At 38.8% G+C, this 18,187-nt stretch overlaps 1 protein-coding gene and 1 long non-coding RNA gene across 3 annotated transcripts in view; one reads left to right on the forward strand and one right to left on the reverse strand.

Annotated features, from left to right (window-relative positions):
* Positions 1–11,817: 11,817 nt before the first annotated feature.
* LOC149802642 (uncharacterized) lies at positions 11,818–17,347 on the reverse strand. The gene is made up of 2 exons (XR_016420082.1): positions 17,211–17,347; positions 11,818–13,036 (listed from the first exon to the last, which is right to left on the reverse strand). It is a non-coding gene; the product is annotated as an uncharacterized LOC149802642 (long non-coding RNA).
* Positions 17,220–18,187, forward strand: part of LOC149802643 (uncharacterized) — a 122,116-nt gene continuing 121,148 nt past the window's right edge. For both annotated transcript variants that reach the window (XM_089951959.1, XM_089951960.1), the window contains exon 1: positions 17,220–17,384. The gene's annotated coding sequence lies outside the window, so the exon portion shown is untranslated. The remainder of the gene's footprint in view (positions 17,385–18,187) is intronic.

Genomic DNA, 18,187 nt, shown 5'->3' on the forward strand with positions numbered 1-18,187 from the left:
GGAAATAATCCTTAAGAAACCCAACAAAATATGAGATACAAAATATGTTATTCTATAGAGTCTCTAGTGTCAGAAAACTTGATGTCATTTGTTGTGTCACTGTAGAAGTTTCGTATCTTGATATCGATCACAATCAATCAATATCAGTTATTAACTGTCTCGCTCTATCACCATATTTGTTTTTCATGGTTGTAAAATTCATTCCTAAGCAGCTTTGATACCCCTAACACTCTAGATCAACAGTAAATTGGCTTTATTAATTTCGTTCCTTGGTTTTCAGTACTAAGCTATGAACAATGTTTTCATGCTTAATGATAGGTCTTTCTAATATACAACCAAATTAGCATTCATCGCTACAGATTTTTTATTTTTTATTAAGGTACATAATAAATGACCACGACCCGAGTGACCGCACAATGTGACCATAACATTTGGACTTTGTGTCTCAATCTTTGTTCAAGTAGTATTCGTAGTTTCCTTCAGCACATCTATGCAGCATCATGCTAATTCCACCTCGTTGGCCACTCTCAATCATTTGGGGCATATTATAGTATATTAAACATTACAATTCTACACATATCTTTAAATTCGCCACATAAGCTAGTCCTTGTTCATTATTATAGTGAGCAGGATCAAGTTGCAATGACATAATCGTGAAGTAGATCTCTAAATGTCAGAAAGGTAAAAATGTTCCTTGACTGTATGTTCATATTGGTAGTCGTCATTTAATATATCTGAATACTCCTAGATACTTTTCCATTAAATGTATGAATTTATTTAACATACGTGTGAAATTCTGACTGAATTTATTGGGCTGTTTTGATTATCCAAGAGATTTCATCATCATATGTTTTACACCCATGTGGTACCTCATCTTCAGTGACCAGGTGTTCAGAAGGAACATAGTCTATGTTTTAACATCTTTGTGCTTTTAGTTAGTTTTATTAACGCCTTGAGTTTCTTTGTTCTTCCTCGGCATACACTGCCTACATTGTAACATAGTCTCTAGTGTTCAGATTACTTTTCTGGTGTATAAATCTTGTATGTATATAAACTATACAAGACTTATTGCTTATATATATATATATATATATATATATATATATATATATATATATATATATATATATATATATATATATATATATATATACATGTATATCAATCGCACGTTTGCTCAGCCCCAGATCATAAGTTGTGTATAAACTAAAGTATTATTATTACAAGCCATGTTTGATGTCTGAATATTGCCGCAAGCTAGAGTTAATATCTTATGCAAGATACTGTAACCAGAGAGATGACCTGGCATCTTGAAACAGGTGTTAGATCGAGCAACTTCCCACCTATGTGTTACAAGCTTTGTCCTAAGATCAGAGGAACCACAAGGGAATAGGGTGTTTTCTAAATCTGTCTCCATGGGGACAGACAGCAAGAAGTTTGATTGGATCAGGTCAAAGCTAAATCCAATTGTACTGAGACAGAGAGTGTGACAACAATTTCGATCTGAATTATAACTTCTTCCTAGCAAGCGAAAATTTAGTCTCGCTTAGGAAGATTGCTAAGCAATATAGGGTAACTCTGAGAGAGCTACTCATAATTTGGCGGTAAAACTTAGAGAGGGGATTCTAAGGAAAGACAAAGCTTCGTAAAGGTCAGTAAGTTATTTGCTTGATTTTTGCAGAATATTATGGCATTGTAATTATGTGTAGTGTGTATACTTAATTACTAGGATCGTTTAGTACATAGAATTACTTTTGTAGTGTTTAATTTACATGCGTATTTGAGAAATGAGTTTGAGTATTATGTAGAGAATTATGTATATTGTTAGCTTGTGGTCAGAATTAATTTGTCATTTGCTAATAGGTTACTTCGTAGTAAACTAGTGTGCTTATTCATGGGATATGTTAGAATTTACACATGCTTGATTTGTGAATTTGGAAAATGGTTAAGTGTGTAAGATTAGTTAATAAGGATGCATGGATATTTGAATATTTGTGTACTTGTATGAGTTGTAATGTAAAGAAATGTGTCTGATTGCTGTGATATATTGTTTAGTATAATGGGATTAGGAATATATACTGATGGGACACAATTTACTGATGTATGTGGGCGAGGTAATTGATACCGTGCTTTTATTACAATGTTGTTTTACCATACAAGAATGTGGCGTGACGGGGTATTATGTCGTCTCTGTGGTAGGTGTGGGTGGGGAACTCCAATATTTATTTCAATTATTATAGAAGTCCTACCCAGGCTTATATTAGTGAAAGATATATGTAAAGCTCCGAGCCCTAAGCCAGCAATGCCGACGGTTAAATGATTGAATATACACACAAAAAAGTGAAATCGGGATTTTATTCCCCCAAAATTGCTCCAATGCAAATGTGCGTTACTACACGCAATAAAAGAAACAAAATCATAACGACGCTACAAGCTAAGTACGCACACGATTTTCACACAAAACATATGGTTATCTACAGAGCGATATATGTCATTAAGCGCTCTTGCTCATGAAATCGGCGCCTATGTTATCGGTTTCTTTCACGTATCTGATCTGCACCTGGTATTGCTGTAAGAACAGCGACCATCACCTCAAGAATCCATTTGATAATATCGCCTGCGTAAGATAGGTGAGGGTTTGGTGGTCGGTCTCCAATATGAATTTCCGTCCGTATAAATATCGCTCTAACCGTGATATCCCGAACATGATTCCGAGGAATTCACTCTCTTTACGAAATAGTTCTTCTCAGCAGCAGACAGCTTCCGACTGCCGTACGCGACACGACAACCTCCGGATAGCGTGCAGCGTAATCTACGACCATTTAAATATACCGATTTCTTTGTGCCGACCTGGGTTTTATCGGTCAGATCCTTCGCGACGCGTCGAAATGGTTCATCGATAAGGGGTGTACTCCCCAATGGGTTGGGTCGATGACTGATCCATTTTCGGTGCCATTCTCTGACACTTGTCACAGGAGAGCTTAACATCTCCATGTACCCCTGGCTAGTTGAATTCCTTGACAAGACCATCACGAGTCTTGGTAATTACCATGTGTCCTCCCATGAGACCTTCGTGCGCAAGTTTCAACACGAAGTCTTGCTTGAAGTGTTCGTGTCCTTTCCTGGCGTGGCGATACAAGATCCCTGTCTTGTATACGAAATCCACTGCGTCATTCGGAGTTTCTTTCTCCGTTCCATCTTCAGCGCATTTATGCAACTGCATCACGCGTCTTGGTAATTACCATGTGTCCTCCCATGAGACTTTCATGCACAAGTTTCAACACGAAGACTTGCTTGAAGTGTTCGTGTCCTTTCCTGGCGTGGCGATACAAGATCCCTTTCTTGTATACGAAATCCACTGCGTCATTCGGAGTTTCTTTTTCCGTTCCATCTTCAGCGCATTTATGCAACTGCACCAGAGTTGCGTCTTCCTGCTGAAGCATTTCTCAATTCGGCCAGATGTATGTTACTAACCAATGTCGACATAACTTCTATCGGCGTCAGTTTCGTCTGTCGACTCCTGGACCTGGTTTGCACAGCACTCACCGGCGTTGACGTGCAGGTTTCGGGGTTAGATTTTGCCACTGGCTCGCACTCCTTCCTAGCGACACCATTCACCTGGGCCTGCTTGCCCTTGGGACAGTCCGTTGCAAAATTTCACGGGTGCTTGCAGTTGTAGCACGTATGCGGTCCTCGCCGTCCTGTCAGGACCGTTTTCGTGGGTGAGGCCTGTCTTTGTCTATGGGTGTCATACTTACCTGTAGATCCCCTCGACATTTTCGTCGCCCTGACGGTTACGGAGAGCCAGCTCTCCCTCAACCACACGGCGCAACTCAGTGAGTCGGGGTGGGTCCGTACCCCCGAAACCTCCAGTCTTCCAGTGTTCCTGCTCGTATCTCTCCGCCATGCTGACGATCTCTTCGAGAGTCCGGTACTCTCTCTCCGCTAGGAATACTGTCAACTCGAGACGGCAAGTACTCAAGACATGCTAACTGAGTATAACCTCGCGAAACCCGTAGTACGATCGTTCGACTTCTGCCACCTTTATCCACTTCTCAAATAACCATCGAATTCGGGTGAGGAATTGAGAGTGGGTTTCCGTTGCTTTTTCGTCGAGTCCCAAAAAAGGTCGGCGGTACGTTTCGGGGGTCAGCCGATAATGGAAAAGAAGGGCCTTCTTGAGCGCGTTCTATACGTCAGCTTCTTTTGCAGCTAAGTTATGGCAAACTTCGCGATCTGCACCTTGCATAAAGGCTGAGACGTTAATAGCCCAATGTTGCTCGGGAATTTTATGAACGCACGCGAGTTTCTCAAATTGCACTAGTAAATCGTCAATGGACTCTTCTTTGTCATTGAATCGCGGAATATGTATCTGTACCATTCGGTGGTCGATACTCGGTCGTACGCTTCCTCCATAACTCGTACTGGAGTCGTCCCTATCGGTGGTCCTAGCTTCTACCCTTAATTTCTGCATTTCGAGCGTATGAGCGAGCTCTCTTTCTTTTGCGGTCGCTGATTTCTTGGTCCACTCCAGATCCCTCTGTGTCTGTCTGCTGCCGCCAGCTCCTTCTGTGTCTTTCAATCCACTGGTATCTTGGCCAGCTCCAGCTCTTTCTTGGTCTCTCTTTCGGTTGCTTTTTCAGCCATCTTGGCCAGTTCCTTCTGAGCCTGTCTTTCGGCTGATTTATCGGCCCTCCATTCTTTGATTCTCTCCTCTATGAACGCTGCTAGGCGATCTCCCTCGTACCCTAGATCTTCCGAACCCATGGCGCTATACTCTTTAATCATCTGTCTCTCTGTAGCCATTTGATGATGATACTAACAGTAAGTGATCTTTGTCTCGACTTACTAAACAATTAACAGACGTTACCCGTTCCTAACCCAATACTTACCTGTTGACAACTAACTTCGCTCAGGTACGATATTTTGCCCTATATTTGCTTCACAATTACTGCAAGTAACTAAAATCGATCAAGCATGCAAATATCAAAATATAACATACACAAGTTGAAAAATCATAAAAAATTCAAAATACACAGGATGGAAAATATCTCACAACTGTTCACTAATACTTACTAATAAATAATAATTTAGGTCGTAAAGATAATATTTATGTCTAATTCAGATCCCTGACCAAGCGCCCACGATGGCGTGACGTGGTTGTTATGCCGTCACTGTGGTAGGTGAGGGGTGGGGGGCTTTCAATATTTATTTCAATTATTATATATAAGTCCCACCCAGGCTCGATTTTAGTTGGAAGTTAAATTAGAGAAAGATATATGTAAAGCTCCGAGCCCCCAGTCATCAATGCCGACGATTAAATGTATATACAAAAAAGTTAAATTCAACTAATAACAATTTAATGACAATTCAGTAATCAAATGATTAAAATTCCACAAGTACTCTCCTTCCGCTCGACCTTGTGATAGCCTATTGCATCATTTGATTTGTAGTGTGAGATAGTTTTCCACATGTCCTTGTATTCTACTCATCTGTGTATTCTTCTCTCCTATTCCTCCTATTCCTTCTTCTCTTCCTCCCGAGTTTCTCCAAATTCCTTTTCTATAATCTTCCTCCGTTTCCACTTTCTACTCCTTTCCCTCCTCCTCCTCCTCGACCATATACCGACTAGACTTGTCGACTCCGATTGCTCTGCTAGTCTTACTTCCGTCTCCCCTCTTGGGACTCACTGAACTGGAAGTTCTGTTCCCCCAAAAGCTTCCTTTACGAAGCTTTGTCTTTCCTTAGAATCTCCTCTCTAAGTTTCCCGCCAAATTACGAGTGGCTTTCTCGCAGTAACCCTATTTGCTCAGCAATCTTCCAAGGAGAACTAGATTTTCACTTGCTACTTAGAAGTTATAATTCGGATCGAAATTATTACCACACCCTCCGTCTCAGTTCCGATTGGATGTCTCTTTGATATGATCCAATCAAACTTAGCGGAAAATGTCCTTTTCGCTGTCTATCCACGTGGGGACGGATTTAGAACACGTTCCAGTCCTCGCGGATTCCTCTGATCTTTGTAACACAGGGGTGAAAGTCGCTCGATCTAACGCCTATGCCGATTCAAGATGCCGGGTCATCTCTCTGGTCACGGTAGCCTTGCGTAAGAGATTAACTCTAGCCTGCGGCAATGTTCAGACATCAAACATGGCTTGTAATAATAATGCCTTAGTTTACACAAGACTTACGAACTGGCGCTGAGTAAACGTGACAATGAATTTTTGTTGATAATTTTCCGCACAAGGGAAACTGTTATCAGCAACCTGGATTCATCCGCAGGACCAGAGAAACATTGGTTCACATACATGGTGACACACAAATACCTTTATATTTTGACTCGTACTGGCTTGCACCACCACATGAAGTTGCTAATTATTTAACACGAGTTGGTGAATGACAACACATGTTTTATTCAGTGCTGTCGTTGCAAAATCGGCTGGACGGCCTAACTTGGGGATAACTTGTTGCTAAACCGTAGCGTGCACTCGCCCCTTCACCAACCCAACAAACGCTTATTGATTTTACCTGTGTAATCAGAAAGTACTAAATAGTGTACTTTATGCCTATTTACATTTGCGGACGCTCAAACGCGCGACAACGCTGCCATGATGAGGATCAAACCACCAAAACGGATTTGATCAAGTTTACCTGGTTGTTACTGACGTAGACCCCAATGAACTTGTGATTTTCCAAAATTAAAGTGGTAAGCTAAAAAAAAGTGTCAAACGCGGACATTAAAGATTTCGTTAAAAGCTGCGATGCGCTATTGCAAAGAACCTAGCCAAAATCAATAAAATCTGGGAATCAGAGACGCTGGTGTATCGGTTGCCTCTATCAAAGACTACATTGATACAAACACGGTATCGAAAGTTAAAAAGTCAGGCGATAAAATGAGTGGAGACCTTTTCATCAATGGAAACCGAAATTTCACCTGATGCTTGATCCCAATGATGACGACGATGATGATGATGTGACAAAACAACATTCGGTGACATCAAGATGGGAACGCTAAATTGGTGCATAAATACACATAGTTTCCTTTTGGAGGAAGCTTTGAGATATTTACTATAGCAGATGTAAATACTGACGAGTTGCAGCCCAGTGGTGAAATTACACTTGTTGTTGATAGATCCGGATATTATTTCTTTATTGTATACACTTATACTGCCACATGGGGGGGGGGGGGGGCTCTTAATATTCAGTTACTAGAACAAAGGCACTCGTCGGAAACTCCTAATGATGTAGCTACAATCTTAGAATATAGAAGTTCTCCCTCTGTGTCAGATTCAGGGCCGTGCAGAGGCCGAGACACCCGAGCAATTTGCTCGGGGCCCCGCCCCCCCCCCCCCCGAGGGCCCCCATACGCAGTCAAACATGTCAAATTCTGCCGGCCGAAAGCTTGCGGTTTTTTTTTTTTTTTTTTTTTTTTTAAGAGAACCAGTTATAACATGTACTACAGAACGAAGTAACTAATGACAATGTGAGACAGGAAGAGAATAAAAGGAAGTGGGATGACGGGTTGAATCATCCAACTATATAGTTTCTACCGGTAATGCGACTCACTTGACTGACGTGAGTTTTATATGACTTCGTCAGTTCGTCACTTTCTCTTAGTCTGAAACGTCAGTCGTCAGGTATATATTTTGCATGAAAAGGATATGTGAGCGGTGATCTGCCGATGTCTTCCAAATTGAAAACAATTCACGTGTACCGTATTTAAAAACGGAAATATGGAAATACTACTGAGAAATGAGTGCTTTGGTTGAGGATTCAGCAGTACTACAGTAGTACTCAGTAAGTACTGCATTTCAGTACGTTACTTTTCTAGTCGGAAGATATACCCCTGAAGTCGTCAAAGCATTCATAGTACGTGGAAAAAATTGAAATGAAACGCACATATCCATCAGGTGCGTCAGAGCTAAAAAAATCAGCAAAGCAAAGAAACCTTATTTGATGTTGGAATTACGACGACTCCCAGACCTCAGATGCCCCTTCCAGTAGTTCATCAATTCAGAAAGAAGATGACCCTGATATCCAATCTTTTGTTTCAGCAGCTATAGAAAGTTTAGAAGCTGATACCACTGGTCATGACTTAGGAAGTTCAGCAAAAAGCCAAAGTGCATGTGCATCTGTTACTGGTAACAGTGCTGACAGTGACAGTACAAGTGCACCAGCCAGTTTTGAGGACAGTCAAATCACTGAAATATGTGAGTGATAATATTTCTGCAAGGCTAACTGGAGCAGTTTTGTTGCAGCCATTTGATATTGGGGAATTTAAAACTGAAACATTCTTACCCACTCAGCTGGAAAATTTTGTCAAGGCTGTTCACATTTCCTTTCCACTGGAGCTGCCAAAAGATATTGGAAATCACATATTTCCAATGTCTGTTTTGAAAGGTAAATTGCCAAATGGGGAACGATTTTCGCGAGACTGGCTTGTATTTAGCCGAGCAAAGATGGCACGGCACTATTGTGTTTGCCATGTCGATTAATTTCACCTGAAAGTCAGGTTCAACACTTGACTTCATCACTTGCAATTACGTAAGGATAGGGACCTGGAAAGAAATGGAAGAATCTTATCAGTAGTATTCCTGAGCATGAGCAATCAAAGCCCATAAACAGTGCTACATTCAGTGGCGTGAATTAGAAGTTCGAGTGAAGAATGATCTGTCAATTGAATATTTTCTGGATCGCCAAATCCTCACCGAAGCAGCTACATGGAGAAAAATTCTAGAACGAATCTTGGATGTGGTTCTGTTTCTTGGTGAACGTGGATTGGCTTTTCGTGGAAAGTCCGACATTATTGGAGATCCTCATAATGGAAATTTCTTAGGATTGCTAGAACTGATTTCGTATTATGATCAAATTCTCAAGGAACATGTGATGAAAGTTAAACGGTCACAGGAAAAGGGTCAAAGGCTTCAAGTGCATTATCTCTCAAATCGTTCTCAAAATGAATTCATTGGACTTTGTGCTGCTGAAGTTCGGAGACGAATCGTAGAAGAGTGAATCTGCACAGTATTTTTCAATTAAGGTTGATGCCACCCCTGATGTGAGTCATACTGAACAAACTACTTTTGTCATACGATACGTATATGAAGAACTTGGAAAATTTTCCATCAGGTTTTTGATCTTTGTAGATTGTGCAAAAAGACTGGATCTTATATTGCAAGATTAGTCCTGGAGATTTTGAAAACTTTGAAAATTCGCTTTGAGGACTGCCGTGGCCAAGGCTATGACAATGGGGCCAACATGTCATGAAAATACAAAGGTGTTCAAGCAATTTTCCTAAAGAAGAACCCACTTTCTATAATCTCACCATGTGGCTGTCATTCGTTGAATGTGTGTGGACTGAATGAGGCCTCAAGCTGCACAGATGCTGAGACCTTCTTTGGAATTGTTCAAACTGTGTATACCATCTTCTCTGCTAGTCCACAACGCTGGGAAATATTACAAAAGAAGCTGCATGGTGTGTCTCTGTATGGGCAATCTGGGACGCGATGGACTGAGAGACTTGGTAGCATTCGCTCCTTCTCTAATCACTTGTGTGGAATCATTGCCTCTTTGGAAGAAGTTCAGAGCTTGAATCTGACTGCAAAAACACGAACTGATGTGAAAGGTGCCATAAAATATATGAACTCCTTCAAATGTGTTCTCATGGCAGACATTTGGATGAAGGTCCTCACATTAATTGATCGCTGCAACCAGGTCATTCAGGCAAGAAAGGCAACTATTGATGTTGAGGTGAAAAATATTAAGGCATTGATCAGTCACCTAAAATCTGTTCGGGATGACTGGCCAACAATTTTGAAAGAAGCCAAAACAGTGTCAGTGTCTGCAAAAATCAGTTCTGAATTTCCAATCCATCGGAAAGTGAAGCGTAAACATTTTTCTGGAGAACAAGTTGAAGGCGATGAACATATCAAAGATTCAACGGAAATGGATTCAGAAGAAGAGGCAACTTATCGGAGAACTGTTTTTTTTATCATGTTATTGATTCAGTTATTAGTGGATTTACAGTTCGTTTCACAGCCATTCAGAAAATTTTGGCTATATTCTCTGACTTTACTGTACTGGGTATTCTCAAAGAAAAAATGTTTTTTAAAATATAATAATGAACGCGCACAACTCGTGAAAACTCCGGCCAAGAAGTAGATCAATTCTAATAATTTCTTCAAACCGGTTTCAGTGTCTGATTCTCTCTCTCTCTCTCTCTCTTAAAATAGGATAGGTAGTCTGTTGATATAGGTACATGTTAGTGTTTGATATACTGATGCACGATTAATTAGAACATAAATTAACGGTGATCAAGCCAATACAGTTAATTATAGATCTTTACATCATAAACGAAGATGGGCCGTTAGACTTGAAGAATGCATCCAAACGGGCGGGACATTCCGATTACCATAACACACAAGTTAGCATTACCCATCCACCGCCTGTCGGAAAAGTGATACATAAAGTGTAAGCATCGTTGGATCTGCGTTGTAGCAATCGCGCTGCATGAGCGTTGTAGCTGTATCGTTGCACGACGACTTGCACAAAGCACAGTCACAAAGCAATAAATAAAAGTATCCTGTCTGGAAAATTGCTTCGATTCGATTATGTTGAACTTACTGTTCTTTAATGGTAACGATGCAAAATGGCTATGGATCTCGAAATTATTGACGAAAAATGAAAATCCTTTTTAAAGTGGCCAAGTGTACTGAGTGGCTTTTAAACTGAAACCAATTTGTATTGCCAAATTTCATTATTATGAAAAGTAAGGTTCAAAATAGTTCATATTTTTGGCATTCCGTGTAACAATAACCAGGCGTAGCATATTTGTCTTTAAATGAATTGAAGGAACCCTTCCTTAGGCCCATTATTATACTATCTCTAGCTACGATGTCGTAGCCTCAACATGATTTGTTGTGGTTGAGGCTACGAACTGATCCTCATATCATGTAATGGAGCTACACACAAAAAATCACTAAAGTCAGAAAAACGCATAGTGTAGAAATCTACTACACAAGTATAATCATACTGTGAAAGAAGTTTGGCTTAATTTTAATTGTTTAAGCCTTACACGATAAAATAAATTAGCATGGTTACACTAACCTTACAGTATCCGCAATGACAGATAACGTGAGACTCTCGCTGTGACCCCTTTTCTATATAAGGCTTGCCAGACCATATTTGGATATTCTACGCTATGTTATTATCAATCATGTGGCGATTAATAACTTTTGGGTGGAATTTCAAAGTTGCCGATAAACAGTATTTACCTTTAATGCGCAGAATTTCTGACTCAAACCGCGCCATATTTTTACTACGATTTGTTTACGTTTCCAAATAAGGCCCCAATGTCATTATATGGCACACAAAGAAACGAGGCTGAGAACGGAAATAATCATTATTTGAACTAATATGGCGGACGATCTAAACGAAAATATCGGATAAGATAGGTAAACAAGACTTTACAACTATTCCTACAATGATTTGCGATACTTCCGGTATTAAATAAGAGGACTACTCGATTTATTTCATTATATGCAAGGAATATGTTCAAATTATTGATATTAGTCTAAAGAGCGCCGGGTGTGAATCAAGAAGAGTAGTTTTTCGCAGAACTGAAGTCATTGTGAGGAACCTAATATGCTGTATTATTGTCGAGCGCGTTTAGCCACTATGTCTTTGAAATATATTTCTCTTTTCGTTTCTTTTATGGACTTAATAAAATTTCTTATGATATATTCTACTTTCACTCAATACGGTTGAAATATTAATGTCCATCATGAATCCGATTATCAATGAAGTTGAGTAAAACAAGTATTCTAAATTGCTCACAATTTTATTTCTTATAGTAATGTTAAGCGAGAATGTGAATCATGTTCAATTAGAGTATAAAATAAAGATAAAGTTGTACGTGCTATTTCAGGTGGGCACGAGTTGTTCTGGCGTAGCCCTCTTGCGTCTGACGCGGGTCACACGACGAAACAAGTCGTCCACCGGTCATATCACACAGCACGAAAACGGCAACATGAATGTATAACTTAACCCGAGAACAAATCTAATACTTCATATTATTTATATAGCAAATTGAAGTTTGTTCCAGTCATTTAGATACAATTAATCTCTCAAGACTCAATACCGTGGACAAGAATATTCACAAAAATATTAACAATTAGAGATAAAACCTCTTTTCTTAAATAAAAAGGGAATGGAAGTGGTGTTAAAGTTCAACGGTTTATTGGATCTCTGGTCGGTGATTTGGGAAACTGAGAGTGCTTTTGGTAAGAGGAGAAACATTTTTCACCAAGTTGTAAAACCAATTACTCTTTGATTTATACTTTTTTTTCATTACCATTTAAAGTCAGTTTCTCTAATCTGGCTTTTAGTCAGCGGCATAAAAAGTACACGTTTTATTTTCTTCTTAATAAAACACACTGCTGAGTTCGCCTGCATAAATGCATTTACTAAAATTAGTAAAAATTCAATATATAATCTTATACTAATAACAAATATCTAACTTACAGGATACCCCCATCTTTTACATATAAATTTTGGCTAGAAAATAATAACATTAAGAGAGCAGAAGACTTACAAATAAGAGACCTACAACTTCCAGAAATGAAGTTAGTTTGTCTGCTTATTAGTGTACGTCAAGGAATAAGCCAAGGTAGACAATGTTAAACTTTCTACACTGTACAGCAGTAATTGCACACAATCGAAACAGCCGCACACAGTTGTTGCACACAATCGGAACATGCTCACACACCTTTCAACCACATTCGGAATCAGGTCACAATTAATAGTTCCGATTCTATTTTTAGAGCATTTTTCTTGTCTCCTTTTGGTGGTGATACAAGAGTTAGATTTAGGCATTCTTGGTATGGATTTAAAGGCAATTGTTCATTCTTTAGAATATGAGCTTATGGTGTGGTTGTCTGTGTGTGTTTCAGCGACAGCATACATTGTGTAACAAGGTCTTGGCGATGATCCAGTACTGAAATATATGTTCCACTGCACGCTTGCTTGTTTACAGTCCAGCCTTTAAAAAAAAAAAATCCAGGTGAACCTTTGACAAGAACTTTACCGTGATGTCATCTTTGAAGGTATTTTTGATTAACATATGATTTGTATTGCTTGTCACACAGTGGAAAGTTCAGTACTGAGAAACAAATGTAGAGAATATATAGCAAAATTAATTGTGTTCTATGTCCATTCGCAACTTCGAGGTCAGTCCTGTGGATCATACACGAAGCAAGTTGTTTCTCCCAGAAATAACCGAAGTGATCCGAATATAATTTCAGCCATCGGTTCTGCTCTACAGTTTAGTACATTGCATACTTTTTAAAGAAAATATATATTCTTAAAATAACTTTTAATTTCGTTTAAGTGAAAATTGGGTTACACAGAATATAGCTTGGCCTTACTTCAGATGTACATCTCTCTCTCTCTCTCTCTCAAACAAACAAACAAACAAAACAGCCCTGCTAGCTTTATTTGGTCATTTTCACTTCCTGAGCCTAAATGGTAAATTGAAAAAAGAACAAGCCGATAACTATTTTTTACTTAATGTATATTTTATAAATCATTCATTGCAAATTCAGAAGCTAAGCTGGTTTTGTCAATATGACTGAAAAAATTGTTAAAGCTACGTTAAAAATCCGAAACATACCCCCACACACTCTACTATGGAAAAATTAATTTTCCCTATTGAAATAGTTGCTAAAGTTGGTATATTTGGTACTGTAGTCAGGTTCATTTTATCAGCCGTCTGCTCTAGATAGTTTCTGTAATTACCACGGGTAAAAAAAAAGTCAGTGCATAATGTATGCCAACATTCTTTTCGTTGTGCATGTTGCCATTGTAAACAACTTCACCCTATACCTGTGCTTATTTCAGAAGTACATAATAATGAAACAACACATCGGATAGTTCATTTGCCACCGTTGAAGCACGAATGTCTCCTTGTGTGTGTGTATGTGTGTGTGTGTGTCTGTGTGTGTGATGAATATACAGTAAAAGTAATACATTTTGAAATTTTTAATGTTGGTTTATTAAGAAAAAATTTAATACCCGCTCTTGACAGTAATGTATCTACCAAAGATCTTTTTAGCACTGTAGGACTCACGGTACCATAATATACTAATGATAATTGAAGAATGGCTACTAAATTTAAAAGTCCAGTGGTTATGCCTAATTGGTTTGGTTAGACTGTGTTAGGCAATTAAAGTAAAGTGCCTTGCCTAAGGGCACATCACAACTTTCAGTTTGCGAATGGAGACCGATACTACCGTATTGGTGTCTAGCACACCAAGCACTGAGCAACCGCTTTTCTTCTTCTTCTTCTTTTTTTTTTTTTGTTTCTTCTGGATTTGAAATGGTTTGTATAAAAAAAAGTATCGATACAATGATCAGCTTAATAGTTTAAAACTGAAAAAAATTAACAATATTATCTCACTCCTTGAATTTTGTAAATAATAAATGTTTGCACGTTTGGTGCAAAACTACATGTAAATACAGATGTAAAATTTGTTTTAAGTTTTCAAACACATTTATCTTGCTTGTTTTTAATTATCTGAATTTTTTCCCATCCTGTAACATTTTGGTATGAAATGGAGCTAATACGTACCATGTACCATGATTTATCATGTAACATGTATTTTTATGACGAGATCAATCAGAACATCCTAAATCGTTATCGTAAACATTTTGAGAGCAACCTGTTCTAAAGTACGATAGATATTTCCCGTTTATAACAAGAGTAACTAAGGGCAATAACTCTTGAAGTAAATATATAAGGATCTTGTTATGAACATAATAATAATAATAATAATAATAATATGGGGGCGGGTGGGATCGTTAGTCTCATTCCGTCTGAAAAAAATGAGATATATCAGTAGCCCAGATCACCCCATCCTCATATTAAAGTTATGCCACGAATCCCCCTAATCCATTTGTGCTTGTGTATGTATCTCTCTCTCTCTCTCTCTCTATACACACACACACACTCACACTGACAACGAACAGTGCAAAACTAGTATCAAACTATTCTGAGCGCTTTCCACTTTTAATGAGTCTTTTCAAAGGCAAATACAAAACAGAGACAAGACAAACAAATAAAGCAGAAAAACCGTTGTGTTTGCAAAACTTCACATGACTATTTCGACAGGAATGAAACTTTTAAATTTATTATGTTTCAACTTATTTACTTAAGCTTGTTGCGGATGCTGGAAAATATTTATATTGACCTAGAAATCGATGAGCCTAAGCGACATCTCTTTTTTTTTAAAATGTAGATTTATGTAAGCGCAAATTATATCCCGGTTATTTAATTGTTATTATAGTCTAATGGGTTACTAAAAAAATAAATTTAGAGAATTATTTTTTAAAAAATGTGTCAGCTGCAAAAAGGATAATTTGATTTGCACATGGCTGTCTTTTTCTAGTCTTCTTGGTTTAAACCGCTTGGTTTCAATGTTCTAAAGCGGCGTATCCAGTGAAATTCCTTTCCTTTCTTGGTTTCGGAGCTCCAGTGAGCAATTGCAATAAGTGTTATGACATTGAAAGTGTGGCCACTGTAGGAAAAGCATTCTGCATCTGGGCTTCTGAACAGCTTCTTTGTCATCCAATCAGATCTATGAAGAGTCGAAAACGCTCAGGCTCGTTAGATACTAGTTTTGCACTGTTCGTTGTCAGTTTATTGCATTTATCATAATCAATCCCTGACACGCGTGATCCCTTGCTGGACCCAGTGCATATGCAAGAACTGTTATTCGCCATATGATTTGTATAGTAAAATTGTGTATATCCATCCATCAATACTAATACAGGCTTCGGGGCTGATTTATCTGACTGGATGTCATATTTTCCAGCAGGTTTCTGGAAGGAACTGGCCTATATAGTCCAGAAACTTATCTAACTTTTATGTTTTCTTATGTTACAATATAACGTTTCACATTATCCTTAATTCAACACTATTATTCCTGTGTTTAAACTGTCAGGTAAATGTGAACTTCGCACTTGAAATTTTTTGCTAAGCCATTATCGTACAAGCCATTATTGTATCCAACAAGAATTGTGATTGGTTTGATTATTTTATATTTGCTAGATAAAAGCAGACAACGTAAAGTAAACAACTGTTACGTGTTCTACAGCGAGCTCCCGTTTCCAGGGCCGGCGCCAGGCCCGGCCAGACTATCTGGCGCCCTAGGCAAGGTTAGATTCTGGCCCCCCCCCCCCCGAAAATATCAATTTCAATATTTATAAACAATAATTTTTTTTTAAAAAAATGCGCCCAACGAAATCAGCGCCCTAGGCGGCTGCCTAGTTTGCCTATATGGTAGCGACGGCCTTGCCCGTTTCTTCCACTGACTAATTCAACCTTAGTCATTCAGTGTGTCAAGTTCAAGATGAAAGATACCGCTGCCACATGTAGGCGTGTTAATAATAGCCAAGCATTTTCCAGGCTTGTTTCATAAGAGTTCAACCCTTAAGGCTAGTAGTGTAAACTGACTACCTCCTGACCGATGTCGATTAGCATGGCAGTGACCCAACTCTCAAGTACTACAGTTATGGCCAGCCCGACTACAATGGCGGAGTAGGGTGCGGGACTTGAATGGGGCCAAATTATACTGAGTAAATTTGTCGGGGGTGGGGTGTAATCAAAATTATAGTTCGCCTTGAGCTCCCCAGAAACGTGGACCGGCCCTTCCTCCTCTCAATACATATATGGAGTTCTTATATTATTAGATTCAATCATACATTATGGTATTGTTATCTAACTGGAAACCCTTTCTCCCCATAATCTGTGTTTCTGTGTTGTATGTCGCGAAAGCGAGTCTAACTTGTTTGCCTTTCATTTTGCTTTCTGCTTACACATCAGGAATTGTTTCGTAAGTGCAGAGAAGAAACAAAAATCGCTTTCAGAGTTCTATCGTCGGCCAGTTTCGGTATAAAAGAAAATAACTGAGCTAACAAAAACCCAAACAAAGTGTGCAGGCCCTAACTTTAAAAACGAGGCATCTGGCTGGTACCCCCAGTCACCTTCCCCGGTGGAGAGCTTCCAGTTTGATAAACTTAGAACTACTTGTTGCGATGGAATTTATTTAAAATTAAGCCTTCGTTTTTATTTTGAAACGTTATATGCATTATACATGTATAAGAAATTCATATAAATTTTTCAGATTACACAACCCAAAACAAACAAATATGCGTACATCGCTCTCTGGTGTGGTATAGCAGTCACGTGACCTCTGAGTAATCGGCATTCTTCATTTTTTGTCCGCATCATGTTCGATGTAGAAAAGGAATTCACTACACATCAGATCCAGTTTTGCCGCCAAGCATCTTTAATGAAGATAACTTTGCTTTTCGTTGTCAGTATTTGCTTTGTAAGTACATGTATTGAAGTGTAGCCGTAACTGGTAAAGTCTTTGTTGTCAGAAAAACGAAGTATCGGGATATGTAGACCCAGCGGCTGATCGAGTTCATTATGCAAGATCTTGCTGGCGTCACAGGTCCCGGCTTGGCTGACAACCCAGACATCTCTATTTATAACAAGTCCTCAGTGCATTATCATAAATACGAAAAGAAAAAAAGAAAGTGTATAAAGAAAACTTGTATTATATGTTATGTTAACATTTGCGTTTAACCATGAAGATCCGTCATTCGAGTTTAATCTTCGATTGAATGTTTGCTCTGTGCATTGTAAGTCTGTTAGTACACGGTAGGCCATATTTGGTGAAGGAATATGGGATAAACCACAAACCCATGGGAAGCTACTGGCGATCGTTCTTACTCTAGTTGGCCGAGCTGAAACTTAAACTCAGCAGACTGAGATGAAATATACGTGATCTAGAATCGCCAGCGCCTTAGACCACTGGGTCACCAGGGGCTCCCGATTTTCGTTTGAAATAAAAGATTTAAGTACAAATGTAGTATATTTCAGCACATTAAATTTTAAGAAAATGCAGATGAGACAAAATTTGTTTCAAGAGCTAACGCAAATTGTGATTTGGTCTTTGTCCCTGTTAGAACTGGTATCCATGTATTTAGTTTCAGGAATACCTTTATAGAATACTCCTGAAATGTGAACATGTGTACTCATTAATTCGGTAACGAATCAGTCACAAGAAACTATAGTATCCGCAGCTTGTATTGACGTTGAAGATATTTTTGTAAACTTGGGGGAATA

This window comes from Sinohyriopsis cumingii, chromosome 3 (assembly GCF_028554795.1).
Source record: "Sinohyriopsis cumingii isolate HCF-2022 chromosome 3, ASM2855479v2, whole genome shotgun sequence".
In the NCBI taxonomy this organism is placed as follows: domain Eukaryota; kingdom Metazoa; phylum Mollusca; class Bivalvia; order Unionida; family Unionidae; genus Sinohyriopsis; species Sinohyriopsis cumingii.